Source organism: Bos mutus, chromosome 5, assembly GCF_027580195.1.
Source record: "Bos mutus isolate GX-2022 chromosome 5, NWIPB_WYAK_1.1, whole genome shotgun sequence".
Lineage (NCBI taxonomy): Eukaryota > Metazoa > Chordata > Mammalia > Artiodactyla > Bovidae > Bos > Bos mutus.
The window spans coordinates 5526336-5535144 of record NC_091621.1 but is presented as its reverse complement, the minus strand read 5'-3'; positions in this window follow the sequence as shown (position 1 = coordinate 5535144).

Genomic DNA, 8809 nt, shown 5'->3' with positions numbered 1-8809 from the left:
ACTATGTTTATGATTCCATGCTTTAGATATTTTCCTAACTGACTAAACAATAACCCGTCTTAATTGCTTTATATAGATAGAAAATGGTATTTCCTATGTTATTATTATTACTATTATCACTATGACTCATTGTCAATACTTTTTAGCCTCCCTTTCACTTCTCAACCATCTACAATCTGGTGTCTACATCTGTCACTCTCCTTGATCTTTTATCTAAGAAATGCGTGACCTCAATTCTTCGCTTATTCTTTAAATGTTGCAGTTTCTCAGAATTTTGCCTCCTCTGAAATATTCAGACTCCAGGGGACTATTTCCAAATGCCTAATGAAGCTGAAGAACTAGAAAATCCAATCAGTCTATTTGGGATCCACTTTTCAGCATTATCAGTACCACCACTGACAGCCCACCCGGGTCACAGAGTCCTTATTGTAGGACACCTCTGTGGTCCAAAGTACTGTACAGGCTTCTTTCATGGTCTCCAACATTCCAGGTCCCAGACTCACATCCACATACTCTGTCTCCATTCCTGCATCAGGACTGCTACGCCTGGGGGCTCGAGCAAAGTACCACTTTGCCACATGCTGGGACCAACTCCCTAGACCTCGCTGTTGAGTCTGTCTCCCTTTCCATCTAGAGAGTTCCTCCTTGGGCCTTTGCTGTCCCTCTGTCTCAACGGGGTTCAAGTGGGACATTCTCAGTGTCCTAGAGAATTTTGTAGGGAAAATTGTCAAAGTCCTTAAGATGAACTCAAAGAGTACCATTTGTCTTCAGTGAAAAATGAAGTGTTTTCTGGCACATCATTCTGGATTATCTGTTGGATGTGGCCCTGTGCCTTTTGCTGTCTTAAAGGGATTTTACAACTATTATTTTGAGACAGCGAATAGCAATGTTGTACTTTTCCATGGATAAAAGCAAAGTCTCTCCACTATAAGGACAATTGTTTCCCACTCTTGAACCAAAGAAGCCAGTTTTGCACCTATTTCTAAATTTATTTTAGCATTCATGATTGACTTACATAAGTGTGGCAATGTGGATTCTCCATTGAACTGATTGTAACTGCTTGTGGCTACTTCATTAACTAATGAGTTAAACAAAGTCTTTGATGAGTGTTCAACTTGCATTTGTATAAGGGTCATGATTGGGCTTCCCAGGTGGTTCAGTGGCAAAGAATCACTTGCCCATGCTGAAGCTGAGGGGATCCCTAAATCAGGAAGATCCCTGGAGAAGGAAATGGCAACCTAGTCCAGTATTCTTGCCTCAGAAATCTCTTGGACAGAGGAGCCTGGCAGGCTCCAGTCCATGGGGTCACAAATAGTTGGACACAGCTTAGTGACTGAGCATGCATGCACATACAAGAGTCATGACTACACCATCTTTAAAAAACTGTTCATTTTTAAACAGCTTTTAATATCCTAGATCCTCCCAAGGGTAGCCTTTGTCTTATCAGAGTCCTGTTACATCTTCCTCCAGGACAATAGGTAGCAACTTTCCTTACCTTCACACCACTAGGAGAAACCACCTACATGATTCTTCCCAGAGCAGAGAAACTGCACCAAGATAATTTACTATTTCCATTTGGAAAGCAGCTGGCAGCTCTTACATGGCAACTTCTCTCTCTCAAGTTCCTTCTAACCAGGTGTCTCCCTTCAGGAGGTCACAAACTCAGTTTTTACATTCTACATGAACCTGTTCATCTGTATCCTTATGTCATCTTCCCATCCACCCACTCTAGAGCTTTTGTAGTGAGGATACGTCTTATTCATCTTTATAGTCTCCGTGATGTCTAAAATTGTACCTTGCATATCGTAGGTGTCCAGAACATGTTTACTGAATTTATAGCATATTATAGGATGACAGTGGTTCAGTTGGTAAAGAATCTACTTGCAATGCAGGAGACGCAGGTTTGATCCCTGGGTTTGGAAGATCCCCTGGAGAAAAGAAATGACAACCCATTAGAATATTTCTGCCTGGGAAATCCATGGACAGAGGAGCCTGGTGGGCTACAGTTCATGGGGTTGCAAGAGTCAGACATGACTTAGTGACTCAACCACCAACCATAGGGCGGAGAAGAATAGAATGGCAGCCAGTTAGAGCAAGGATCTTAAAGTATAATATTAGGCTGATAGAATTTTAGAATTAAAAGGACTGAGCAAACTCTGGGAGGTGGTGAAGGATAGGAAAGCCTGGTGTGCTACAGTCAAGGGGGTCACAAAGAGTCAAACATAACTGATTGATTGCCAACAACCATCTTTTAGTGGATTTGATAAAAGGAAAACTAAAGAGGGAGTGGTAGCCATCTATCAACAGTTATTTCAGATGTCCCTTCATAATGCCAAGGTCACTGGCTCCCTCCCTAATCTAAGGGACTAACATGTCCCTACAGTCCTAAGAGGCTTTTACTGAATTTGGATCAAGAACAGGCCTTTGCACAAACAAGGTTAACACTTTGTATCGTTTCAAATCTGGGACACACTGAACTAACAAGGGTGGAGTGATTATGAGCCAAATAATAACCTGGCACTTGCCGTGCAGGGAATTCTAGATAAAGAGAAGATATTCTGTGATACCTTGAGATTCCTTTTTAGCCAGCACTCAGTGATCCCAGAGGAGATTAAAAATACCACCAAGATTTTTTTTTTTCATGAAACTAACCCACAATGTCATCAATTTAATAGAGAATGCATGATTCTGGCCATTCTCCTGAAACTGACTTTTTACTACAGCAAAATCTAAGAACAGTGCTGTTCAGTTCAGTTCAGTTCAGTCACTCGGTTGTGTCCGACTCTGTGACCCTATGGACTGTAGCAAGCCAGGCCTCCCTGTCCATCACCAAATCCCGGAGCTTACTCAAACTCATGTCCATTGAGTTGGTGATGTCATCCAACCATCTCATCCTCTGTCGTCCCCTTCTCCTCCCACCTTCAATCTTTCCCAGCAGTGTTTTACATGAGCGTATCAATGAGGTTTGTTCTTTATATATTTGTAAATGAAGTAACTAGAACAAATGAATTCTATCTTTGGTAGCGTCAAGTTCAGAATCACAGACTTTCAGAACCATGAAGCTAGGATTTTCCAGTCTAACACCAGTGAGAAACACAATATTTACATTTTGCACATCAGAAGAGGAAGAGAACCGGACTCCCAAAGTAGTAACAGTCATTAATTGAGCACTGTAAGCATCCTTTAGCCAAAGGAGCTTGTTCAGTTCACCAGGAACACACCTGCAGTTGAACAGGCTGGGCTTATAGCTCAGTGCAGCCAGGACTGTGCACACCAGGGGAACTGTGGGTATTTCAGTAAGCGGTGGTAGAAAGAACCTGTGATAGGATTTAGGTTTTGGTTGAGGAATCTTGGGGAGAAGCTAATGAAGCAAGGGCCTTATCAGGAAGTAGCGGCAATACCATGATTGGGCAGTTCAATAAATCTTATCTCCAGGGAGGGCAGCCCAGAGTCAGGGATGATGCAATAATTGGTAAGGAAGTAGTAATCACTCATTTTAGCAGAGAGGGACATGTTCACTATTTTGTGGCTGTACACAACCTTCTTCTCTCTCGTGTTATCATGGTCTCAGAGTGGCCTTGTCTGATGTCAGTGTCCTGTAAGATGGTTTATGTCCAGCAGGAGGACCACATGGCCTGTCTGGGAACATCATACCAGCAGTGCAGGGAATGTCAAAGGCTGCTTTCTCAGCATTAACTATGCATTTAGTGCTTCATACACATTATTTCATTAAAACCCTACAATTCTATTGTTGTTTTTGTTGTTCAGTCGCCAAGTCCAACTCTTTACAACCCCATGGACTATAGCACCCCAGGCTCCTCTGTCCTCCAATATTTCCCAGAGTTTGCTCAAATTCATGTCCATTGAGTTGGTAATGCTATCTAACCATCTCATCCTCTGTCACCTCCTTCTCCTCCTGCCTCTCAATCTTTCCCAGCATCAGAGTTTTTCCAATGAGATGGCTCTTTGCATCAAGTGGCCAAAGTGTCGGAGCTTCAGCATCTTTCCTTCCAATGAATATTCAGGGTTGAGTTCCTTTAGGACTGACTGGTTTGATCTCCTTGGAGTCCATTAGGTAAATATTATGAGTCCCATGTCACACATGAGACAATAGAGATTTGAAGAAGCTAATGTTGGTGGTGGTAGTTTAGTCGCTAAGTCATGTCCAAATCTTGCAACCCCCATGGACAGAGGAGCCTGACAGGCTACAGTCCATGGTTTTCTCCAGGAAAGAATACTGGAGTGGGTTGCCATTTCCTTCTCCAGGGGAAGCTAATGTTAGCAGTGAGGAAATGGCAAGTGGAGTCAGGACTGATACAAGCTGGATAGATGTAGGTGCCAATAATAAAAGTTGTTAGGCTTAGGGTTGGGAGAAGTGAATGTATTCCTCAACTCAACATCTGCCTAGGGCTCTTGGGAACCTCTGTAAACCAAAGAAACCCTTCCTTTCAGATGGGTGAAGGCACTTGCTCATTAACTAACATAGACTAACTTTACAAGAAACCCATGTAAGTGTCCAAACATTTACTTCTGGGTTTTAACCCACTCTAATATTCTTGTCTGGAGAATCCCATGGACAGAGGAGCCTGGCAATCTACGGTCCATAGGGTCACAAAGAGTTGGACACAACTGAAGCGACTTAGTATGCATGCAGGGCTTTAAAATGTAAAAAGACAAAAAACTAACTCTCAAATCTACTAGGCTGCACCACTTCTTCTGACTCCTTGAGATGTTGTTACTTATTTATTAAGAAATACTCTCTGCTGCCAGCAGCTTTCTTTTAATTTTCTTTAGAAAATAGCAACCAACATATGCTGCTTTTGATTGTTGGAATGAATTAATTTCAACTTATAGACTCAGTGATGGGAACTGTTCCAGGATGACTTACTGTAAACAATCTTTTAAAGGTAGGTAAGAAATGAAAGGAAAGTTAATTTTTAAAAGTTCAGCCAGAAAAAGGAAACATTAGTCTCTATGATAATTTTTAACTTGAAAAATATGTTCATTACCCTCCTCCTCAATTCTTGAGATTACTGTCAATTTCAAAAGTATCTCCTACTTCTAAATACTATAGATTTCTTGCTTTTGAAACATACTAGTCTATCCCCTGGAGAAGGGAATGGCTACCCACTCCAGTATTCTTACCTGGAGAATTCCATGGATAAAGGAGCCTGGTGGATTATAGTTCATGGGGTCGAAAAGAGATACGACTGAGTGACTAACACTTTCATTTTCAGTCTATGTAATTAAGGAGATGAATATGAATCTACTATGCTTAAAAAACTAGAAAACAACTTCAGAACAATCATCAATGCCTACCCTGAACTACTGTAACAAAATCTAGAGAAAAAAGTTAAACAATTCTCAGTATCCCTAGAAAGCACAAAAATTTATTTTTAGATTTTGCTGATGATATTGACTGTAAATTTCTTTAACATTTATCTGGTTCTAGGTACTCCTTTTTACTCTGTTGCTGTAAAAATGCTGGTTTCAGCAAGCAAGTTTAAAAGAAACAGCAAAGCAAACACTAGAGAAGGTAGGTGTTTCTTTTCTGAACTCTAAAAGAAAGAAGCGCTGTTTTCATTGCTTCTGAATTCATTCATTCAGAATTAATCGTATTCTGAAAAACCCAGGGCTGAAACTTTTCTTCATTTGTGATATTTTACTTCTCTTCCTTCATTTTCGTCATGCAAAACCTTATTTGAAAGGTGTATTTAAAAAAATATGTATTTATTTATTTATTTTTTGGCTGTGGTGGGTCTTCATCGTTGACGCAGGCTTTCTCTAGTTGCAGCGAGCAGGGGCTACTTTTGTCGTGGTGCGCAGGCTTTTCATTGCAGTGGCTTCTCTTGTTGGGGAACACAAGCTCTAGAGCATGACCTCAGAGTTTGGTGCATGGGCTTAGTTGTATCTGAGGCATGTGGAGTCTTCCCAGACCAGGGATTGAATCTGTGTTCCTTGTACTGCAAGGCAAGTTCTTCACCAGTGGACGACCAGGGAAACTCGAAAGGTGTATTTTTTTGTATTTGAATGTCATAAAGAACAAAAATATATACAAAGAGAAGTCTTTCTGTGTTCCCTATAAATGTAATTCCCTTTCTCAGAGTCAATCTGTGTTTTCAGTTGGTTGTGTATCCCTTTTATGTGTTCACATACAAATATGTATCAATGCTTGTGTGTGTACATGTATCAATTTCTTCTTAAAAGTAACTTTATACTTTGAACTTATTTATGAATTATAAAAAGCTGGAAAGAATGGCACAGAGTTCCTTTGTACACTTTACCCAGCTTCCCCCAAACATCTAGCATCTCCATCCTTTCCTAAATAGAGGCATAGAGTAAAAGCACAGCTCCATCTACACAGAACCATTAATAGTTGTTATCTCTGGGCTACAGGATTGGGAATGGGAGCAACTCGATTTTCTACATTTATACATTTCCAAAATGTCTGAATTTTTATAGAAAATTTATTATTTTGATATTGATGAGATAAATTGTGGTTTGAAAACCAAAGGGAAGGAGAACTCATAGAAGCAGAAAGCAGAGTGGTGGTTGCCAGGGGCTTGAGAGGGGCAAATAGGAAGCTGTTGTCTCATGGGTATAGTTTCATAAGATGAAAAAGTTCTGGAGATTGATTTCATAACAACGGGAATGTACTTAACACTACTCAGTGCTATGGGCTTCCCAGGTGGCTCAGTAGTAAAAGATCTGCCTGCAGTGCAGGAGACACAGGTTTGATCCCTGGGTTAGGAAGATCCCCTGGAGAAGGAAATGGCAACCCACTTCAGTATTCTTTCCTGGGAAATCCCATGGACAGAGGAGCCCAGCAGGCTATAGTCCGTGGGGTTGCAAACAGTCAGACACAGCTTAGTGACTAAATAATAATGACAACTCAACTGTACAATTAAAAATTGTTACGGTAGTACATTTTATGTGTGTTTTACCAAAATTTTTACAAAAGTAGAGTTTTTTTTTTAATATTTCAAGAAGCAGTATATAATTTACCATTGGAATGTAGCCAAGATCCAGATAAAAAGCCTTCCAAATATTTAATGACCGTATACGGTGAGGCCATGAGAAATTATGATCATCCAAAAGATTTAAGTCTTACACCTCTCAGTGAGGGAAAATGACAGCCAGTGAAAATACCCATGGCCATTTTTTCAAGAAAATGCCTTTTGATATTGACCACAACTTTAGGATAGGGAAGGAAAAAGATCTAATATTTATTTTTAACATTATTCTCCCTCAAAATCCTGAAATCCTTAAGTCAAAAAAACTCTGATGTGCAAAACTTTGTATCAGTTTATTGTTAAGGATTCCCTACCAAGTAGATTTCTAAGCGAAGATTGTATTACCAGGATCAGTTCAGTTCACTCGCTCAGTCGTGTCTGACTCTTTGCAATCCCATGAACCGCAGCACGCCAGGCCTCACTCTCCATCACCAACTCCCGGAGTCCACCCAAACCCATGTCCATTGTGTCGGTGATGCCATCCAACAATCTCATCCTCTGTCGTCCCCTTCTCCTCCTGCCCTCAATCTTTTCAAATGAGTCAGCTCTCCACATCAGGTGGCCAAAGTATTGGAGTTTCAGCTTCAACATCAGTCCCTTCAATGAACACCCAGGACTAATCTCCTTTAGGATGGACTGGTTGGATCTCCTTGCAGTCCAAGGAACTCTCAAGAGACTTCTCCAACACCACAGTTGAAAAGTATCAATTTTTCGGTGCTCAGCTTTCTGTATAGTCCAACTCTCACATCCATACATGACTACTGGAAAAATCATAGCCTTGACAAGACAGACGTTTATTGGCAAAGTAATGTCTCTGCTTTTTAATGTGCTGTCTAGGTTGGTCATAACTGTCCTTCCAAGGAGCAAGCGTCTTTTAATTTCATGACTACAATCACCATCTGCAGTGATTTTGGAGCCCAGAAAAATAAAGTCAGCCACTGTTTCCTCTGTTTCCCCATCTATTTGCCATGAAGTGATGGGACTGGATGCCATGATCTTAGTTTTCTGAATGTTGAGCTTTAAGCCAACTTTTTCACTCTCCTCTTTCACTTTCATCAAGAGGCTTTTTAGTTCCTCTTCACTTTCGGCCATAAGGGTGGTGTCATCTGCATATTTGAGGTTATTGATATTTCTCCCGGCAATCTTGATTCCATCTTGTGCTTCCTCCAGCCCAGCGTTTCTCAAGATGTACTCTGCATATAAGTTAAATAAGCAGGGTGACAATATACAGCCTTGCTGTACTCCTTTTCCTATTTGGAACCAGTCTGTTGTTCCATGTCCAGTTCTAGCTGTTGCTTCCTGACCTGTATACAGGATTACCAGGATAGATAAAGTTAATTTTTTTTAGATAAAGTTAATTTTGTGATACTATAGAGGTCAATAAATCAAGAGGACATAATGATCTTTGATGTTTTTAAGGGTCATGTACCTATTCCTGTTATTCTAGTTGGAAACCACTAACAAAGACACCTGGTTGGAAAGAGGGTAGAAGTTCTTGCAAAGCAGGAGACCTAAGTAGAAAAAAAACAATGGATGTCCATTACAAAGATGCTTGGTTAGACTAGTCCAGGAATATGGATGAGGTGTGGTACAAAATACTTGACATTAGGATGTTCTGAGGAGTTCAGGAGATATCGTCAAGAAATCTATACAACACTATTTCCTTCTTGTACTCAAGGGTATTTATTATTGGCATTTGTGGAAGAAATGAAGAAATTTGTGAAGCTGTCAATTTCAACTCTAAATTTGATATTTTAATTTTTTTCAAGGACAAATGAAATTATTTTACAATGGGA